The following is a 7,118-nucleotide window of genomic DNA, read 5'->3' on the forward strand; positions in this document are numbered from 1 at the left end:
TAATCTTTCTCTCTCCATTGACTTCAACACATACTTTTTCCGATATAAGGTCCCATGGAGGTCCCCCGGAAAGGGAGGGACTTCGCCTCTCTATAGAATACATAGTGCAAGGAGAGTCTATATACAAGTAATTGGAATATGATATATTAGATAAATAATTTGTAAGTTGCAAACAGATGAATATTATGGATGTTCTTTCTTTCATCACCTGATTTTAAAGATTTGAGTCATTTGATTTATCCTGCTGCCCTTTTATGTAAAGCTGCTTGTCTGCTGTATTTATACTGTCTGTGTTGAAGGTTTGTGAAGAAAACACAACGCTCTCCTCCCTCTAATGTACTTTGGTTTTAGCAGCTTTACTCACCAAGATCACTCCCTTTTAAAAATGACGAGAATAAAAGAAAAGTAAATATGACTCAAAACTGATGTCGCATAAGTACTAAACTCCATATTACTAACACACAACTAACTTAATAAATATCAACTCATTATGAATGGGTAATCAAAACCCTTAACTTGGTTTGATCGAATAAAAAATGCAGTTTTAGTGGACGGTATTCAGCAGATGTCCTTGTGTCTGATATACAACAAATGTGTGAAAATATAATATAAATAAACTATTAGTGTAATTGCTGCCAGTAAAATACTTTGATACATAAATTATAGGCCTCAATTTACGGGTAAAACAATTAATCGCCCTACTTCAGCAGCTGATATCACACTTGAAGAGAATTCAATGGAAGAAATATGACTCTATACTGATGTACCATGAGTAACATACAACTTATTACTAACATATAACTAACTGAATTAATATAAATGGGTTATTATAAAGCCTAAACTGTGTTAGAAGAGTTTTAATGCACAGACAACAGTATTTAACAGCAGATAGCAGCAACTCCCTGTTTCTGAGATACAAAGAAATGTGTTAAATACAAGAATATGAAATATATAAACATTGTGGCTCAGTAAAATACTTCAAAGTCCTTCATTAACCGCTTAAACAATTAATAGACCTAACAATTGTGAAAACATCATGATGAGCACTTCAAAAAATGGCAATAAAAAATAAAAATATTCAGTATCCACTAGGGCTGCACGATGTGTCGTGACGATAATCGCGTTATGCGCGATATTCACATCGCAGGACTTCTTTTTTTTTCGTTTTTTCTTTTTTAGGACGTGCGATATTAAAGGGCCCATGTCATGCTTTTCTGGTTATTACCCGCCCCCTTGTGTGTTATGAAGGTTTTTATGCATGTAAACGGTCTGCAGAGTGGCTAACTAACAGGGAGTCCCCATTGACTTGCATAGAGCTCCCTGGTTGGTAATAGACGATTTGGGATGGCGGAGAAATGCTCTCCACAGACCCATTCTCACAGCGTTATAAACCTTTTTCTTACTCAATATCAAGCCACACTTATTGTTGTTACTTCGGCTGTGAGTGTTTGTGTGTGCTCAGGATGAGTTTCGCTTGTTCTCGCTGTATCACCGACCCGGAAAACTGTCCGCTCCTCGTAGCAGCTCGCAGCAACGAGCCTCGCAACGTCCCGACCAATCAGAGCACACTGGGCTCACAGGGAGGGGGGGGGGCAGGAGCTCCAACAAGCCGTGTAGGACAGAGAGTGCATACACATACTTTACAGAGATGCTGTATGAGAAACCAATGTGATTTTGGAAAATTGCACAATATAAATCTATTCTAGTAGACCTCAACAATGGAATTATGATCATTAGAAATGGCCATGACATGGGACCTTTAAGTAGGCAAATGAACTCAAACACGTCATGTTACAATTATTTAGCTGCTTGCTACGAAAGGAAAACTTGCGCGGCTCTCATGTCAGGGGTACGTGAGTGAGTGACATGCAGGCTCTGCATGCACAGCAAACCACCAATCACAATCATTCTTGATCAGATCACAGCAGGATAACCGAGCTAGCTCAGCTTGTTGCTCTGATAACTTAAGATCCAGAAGTCCGTGACTAAAATCCTTCATCGACATTGACAAAAAATCCATAAAAAAACATCATCTGTAGAAGCCGTAGTACTGTAAAAAGCACGACCAATCATTTTAGCCGGCCCGACTAAAATAACTGGATGGCCTACCTGCCTGTCAGCCTTCCATTTGTGCACAAACTTATCTCGTGCCCTCATTGGTCATGTGCACGTTCGTGTGTGTTGGAGGAGGGGCTCTGTAAGGAAGTGGCAGATTTGTTCCGGCTGTGTATTTTCTAATTCTAGCGCACTCGAGTTCAAGAAAGGTTGGTTTGCGGACAAAAAAAACTGTTTTTTCTTCAATTCCTGTATTTTTTCATATCGCAGGGGAAAAAAATATCGCAATGTCAGTTTTTTCCAATATCGTGCAGCCCTAATATCTACTCAAAGCCACTTCATAATAACAATAATAATACATTATATTTATATAGTGCTTTTCACAGTGCTTAAACAATCTTATACAAGAAAAGAAAATACAACAAAAAAGGCAGCTGATATCAATTCCTTTTTAATATCAAAAGAATACAAAATAAATCAATATGAGTCTATACTGATCTCACATGAGCTTCATACACTATATGACACACGAGTGAGGGGCTCAAAGAGAGGACAGAAAAGTTAGATGAAAGGCTGTGTAATCTATTAAGTAATCACCTCACGCCCTGATTAAAAAAACATCGTAATACTTTCCTCGACGCTTCGGCCTGTCAGTAGTGCGAGCATGTGATAAAATGAGCGATTAGACGGCAGCCCATCAGAAGGAAACTGTAAAAGCACATTTGTGTCAGAAACTACACTTTGAGGCAGAGAGGGAGAAACTGGAACAGAGCGAGAGAGAGAGAGAGAGAGAGGTGCACAGGAGGGGAAAAGGATAGAAATAGAGAGATTACCGTTAATCCCTCATAAATGAGTGCATTTGTTTATGAAGCTTAAAAAATCCCCCATTTAGAATATGGAATAGTAATCCAACGAGAGATCATTTAATCATTCGGCGCGGTGACACTCGACTCCATCTTATCCTTCCCATTACAACCAGTGCAGCCCCCTCCTCTGTCCCGTGCATTAGGAACCAAGTACTGTTTACAGCCCAGTATTAACACTCTCACTCCCCCCTGTGTTATAATCCCCCCCCCGTCGCTGCAGAATTGGGTCGCAGGCCTGTTTAATGGACCCTCGGTTTTAACCTCTTCCCTCCACCCACAGGCCGAAGCACCCTAAAAGTCTGCATTAATCTCCTCCTAAATAGGTGTTATGTCTATATACAGTAATGCATCCTAGATATCCTAAGCGCCCTGGACGTCTACTGTTCCAATAACACACTTTATGTATGAAGAAAGAGCATGAAATGTAGTGCTGCGTGACGTCATATTTCCTTACTTTATGTGATTAGCAGAAAGGCGTTGTTATAAAACTGGAATCACGGCGTGCTGTTATTATGATAAGTGCTGCGAGCGTCAACCCGCATGTTGCACTTTCACGCAATTGCTGCTATTTTCGGCGCGAACGACTCATTAGGTATCTGATAGTGATTTCTGGCCTTCATTTATGATGCTGTCTAAATACTATGAGTTCGACAGGAGGTTTAAAAACATGATTCAGAATTCATGTCACAATAGTTGTTGACCGATATGGCATTTAATCCCGTCACCCCTCCCTCCACCCACTTACACCCCATTTATTCAAAGCAAGGTTGTGTGGCCCTGATGGGTTTTGCAGACTTCATATGAACTGTAATCCAATAGACAACCAAAACAACTCTTGCCCTCTTTGTCTTTATCCGTGTCATTTTAAGTGCAATGGCCCCCTTTTCATGTTTTATGCTCCAGTTTAGTCCATTTCTCCAAATCCAGGGTCAGCTCAGCTAAAACAGCCTCTCTGACAGGGCAAAGGTCAACACTTTTAAACTAGAAAGCTTCATTTATTCACAAAATCAAACACAAGTGGAATACACACACACACACACACACACACACACACAACAAGCCTGTGTCATCCACTAGATCTTTGAATGATATTTTTAATTTTGCACCTTTTTTTACAGGGAGGTCACACACACACACACACACACACACACACACACATATACCATGTATACATCACTTCAGGGGACATTACATTGACTTACACGCATTTCCTGGAGACTTATCCTAACCTTAACCATAAACAACACATGCCTAACCCTAACCCTTACCCTTACCCTAACCCTACGCTCTTCCATAACCTAACCAAGTCCTCACCCTAAGATTCCCCACATGGGGACCTCCATTTTGTCCCCATAAGGGAGGCGAGTCCCCACACGTGACTGTGTAAACAGATTTAGGTCCCCACAAGTATAGTAATGCTAGGACACACACACACACACACATACACACACACACACACACACACACACACACACACACACACACACACACACACACACATACACACACACACACACACACACACACACACACACACACACACACACACACACACACACACACACACACACACACACACACACACACACACTGTTGGCCAGGCTATCTGGAGGTTTTTTTTGGGGGGGTTATATGGGGTATCTTGGGATAGACCCAACAACCCTCAAATTGGAGAATAACCGCTCTACCTCCTGATCCATGACCGTCCGAAAGAAAAACCTCTACGCTTTAGGGTTTGTTTTGTACTTGTACCACCAGAGCAGAACTGGAGAGTGCTTTGGCCAGACAGGGAGTTACGTGAGGTCAAAATGACGAAGAACAAATATAGTATAATAAAATACTAGACAGTATAATAAAAAAAGCACTTTTTAGCAGTACGTGTCCACGCCTGGAGGGACTGTCTGCATAGTGACAATTGTGGGAATTCATACCCTTTCAAATGCTTTTCTGGACAGCATTTAGTAATGAAAACAGGAGGCAGAAGTAGCTCCAGAGAACTCCAAATGTCAGCAAAAGGCAAGATAATACACCTTAATTTATTAACCTTTTAGTGCTGGCTGTATTAACATTGTTGACATACTCACATCTTGTTTCACCGTGTTTGTTCAGCAAACTCATACTAGACACAATCAACATGAGAAAGTAAACATAGCTTGCGACAAAGTTCAGCCCTCTCTCACTGCCAAAGGATCAACATGGAAACTAGGGGTCAACAAATACAAGTTTTTCAATGGTTTATGTTGATATTTATTAAGCAGGGGTTACAATGGCAGATGTATAATGCTGATAAATTGCATTTGATAAAATCCAACCATTCAATAATAATTACAATTGAAACACAGAATTGCTGAACTGTTATAGGACATGTATGTGACTCTGTACTTGTTTGCATTGTCTCTGTTTGCCTAGGTAGATCTGCACTTTGTCTGCAGTGCACTTATTTAAAAAGGGAAGGATATTTAGACTGAATAAATGTCCACAGGTTGTAAAAAAACGACACCTTTTAAATCTTATGAATAAAACACAACCACAGTTTTAGTACAACAGTGTTTTATCAGCAGCATTTCTGTCTCAGCTTATACAATGAAAACTGTCTAAAATACTTATGAAATAAATATATTAGATTAGATTAGATCAGAAGCATTTGTTGTCATTATACAAGTTCAACGAGAAGAGTAAACTCCCTTTAAAGGGCCCATGTCATGCTTTTCTGGTTATTACCCGTCCCCTTGTGTGTTATGAAGGTTTTTCTGCATGTAAACGGTCTGCAGAGTCACAAACCCTCAAAGTACACCCTGTAGCGAGTAAAACTCTAACACAGAAAAGACCTGTCTATGCTGCCCCAGAACGCCTCGTTGGAGATTTCTCTTTTTCCATTGTTTGCTTCCTGGGTTCTCTGATGTGTGAATACCCAAATCAACAACAAATGACCGGATTGGCCCAAATGGACCAATCCGCGGAGCACCTCACACACCAGGATCCCTTGGCTAACTAACAGGGAGTCCCCATTGACTTGCATAGAGCTCCCTGGTTGGTAATAGACGAGTTGGGATTGTGGAGAAATGCTCTCCACAGACCCATTCTCACAGCGTTATAAACCTTTTTCTTACTCAATATCAAGCCACACTTATTGTTTTTACTTCGGCTGTGAGTGTTTGTGTGTGCTCAGGATGAGTTTCGCGCTGTCTCGCTGTATTGCCGACCCGGAAACCTGTCCGCTCCTCGCAGCAGCGAGCCTCGCAACGTCCCGACCAATCAGAGCACACTGGGCTCACAAGGAGGGGGGGCAGGAGCTCCAACAAGCCGTTTAGGACAGAGAGTGAATACACATACTATACAGAGATGCTGTATGAGAAACCAATGTGATTTTTGAAAATTGCACAATTTAAATCTCTTCTAGTAGACCTCAACAATGGAATTATGATCAGTAGAAATGGCCATGACATGGGACCTTTAAGGTGCCATCAAAACATTCAGAAAAGACAACTTACAACAAAGACAGGCAGCATTCACACGTACATAAAATAATAACAAAATGAAGTGCAATATAGTATAATAAATATGTATGTGTGTATTGCAGAGGGAGGAAGACTAAGCCGTAGTATGGTAATAATCATTCTACTAATAGGGAAAACTACAATGAGAGAACAATGAGTATTTCCATAAAGGGCAAGTCAAACTCACCAATCAAAAGGTTTCAGTTTTTTACTCAACGCCACTTCAGCAGCTGATTCAAAGGACTGCATAAAAGCCTGAAAGCACTGCCTCCTGTTATTCAACCCAGTGTGTTTCATAACAAACAGGTGATTCACTGTGTTGTATAATGTGAAACAGCACACTCTCTAACAGGAAGGGGCGATTATTAAATGGTAAATTGACTTCATTTACATAACGCTTTTCCAGTCTTTGATACCCCTCAAAGCGCTTTACATAAACAAGTCATCATTCAACCGTTCACACACAGGCAGTGGCTACCATACACCTGCTCAGGATGACACACACACACACACACACACACACACACACACACACACACACACACACAACCTTAACCATAACCATAACCAACACATGTCTAACCCTAACCCTAAACCTAACCAAGTCTTCACTCTAAAATTAATGAGTAAGAAAAACCTCTACGTTTTAGGGTTTGTTTTGTACTTGTACCACCAGAGCAGAACTGGAGAGTGTTTTGGC

The sequence above is a fragment of the Trematomus bernacchii genome, unplaced genomic scaffold (assembly GCF_902827165.1).
Source record: "Trematomus bernacchii unplaced genomic scaffold, fTreBer1.1, whole genome shotgun sequence".
Taxonomy (NCBI): domain Eukaryota; kingdom Metazoa; phylum Chordata; class Actinopteri; order Perciformes; family Nototheniidae; genus Trematomus; species Trematomus bernacchii.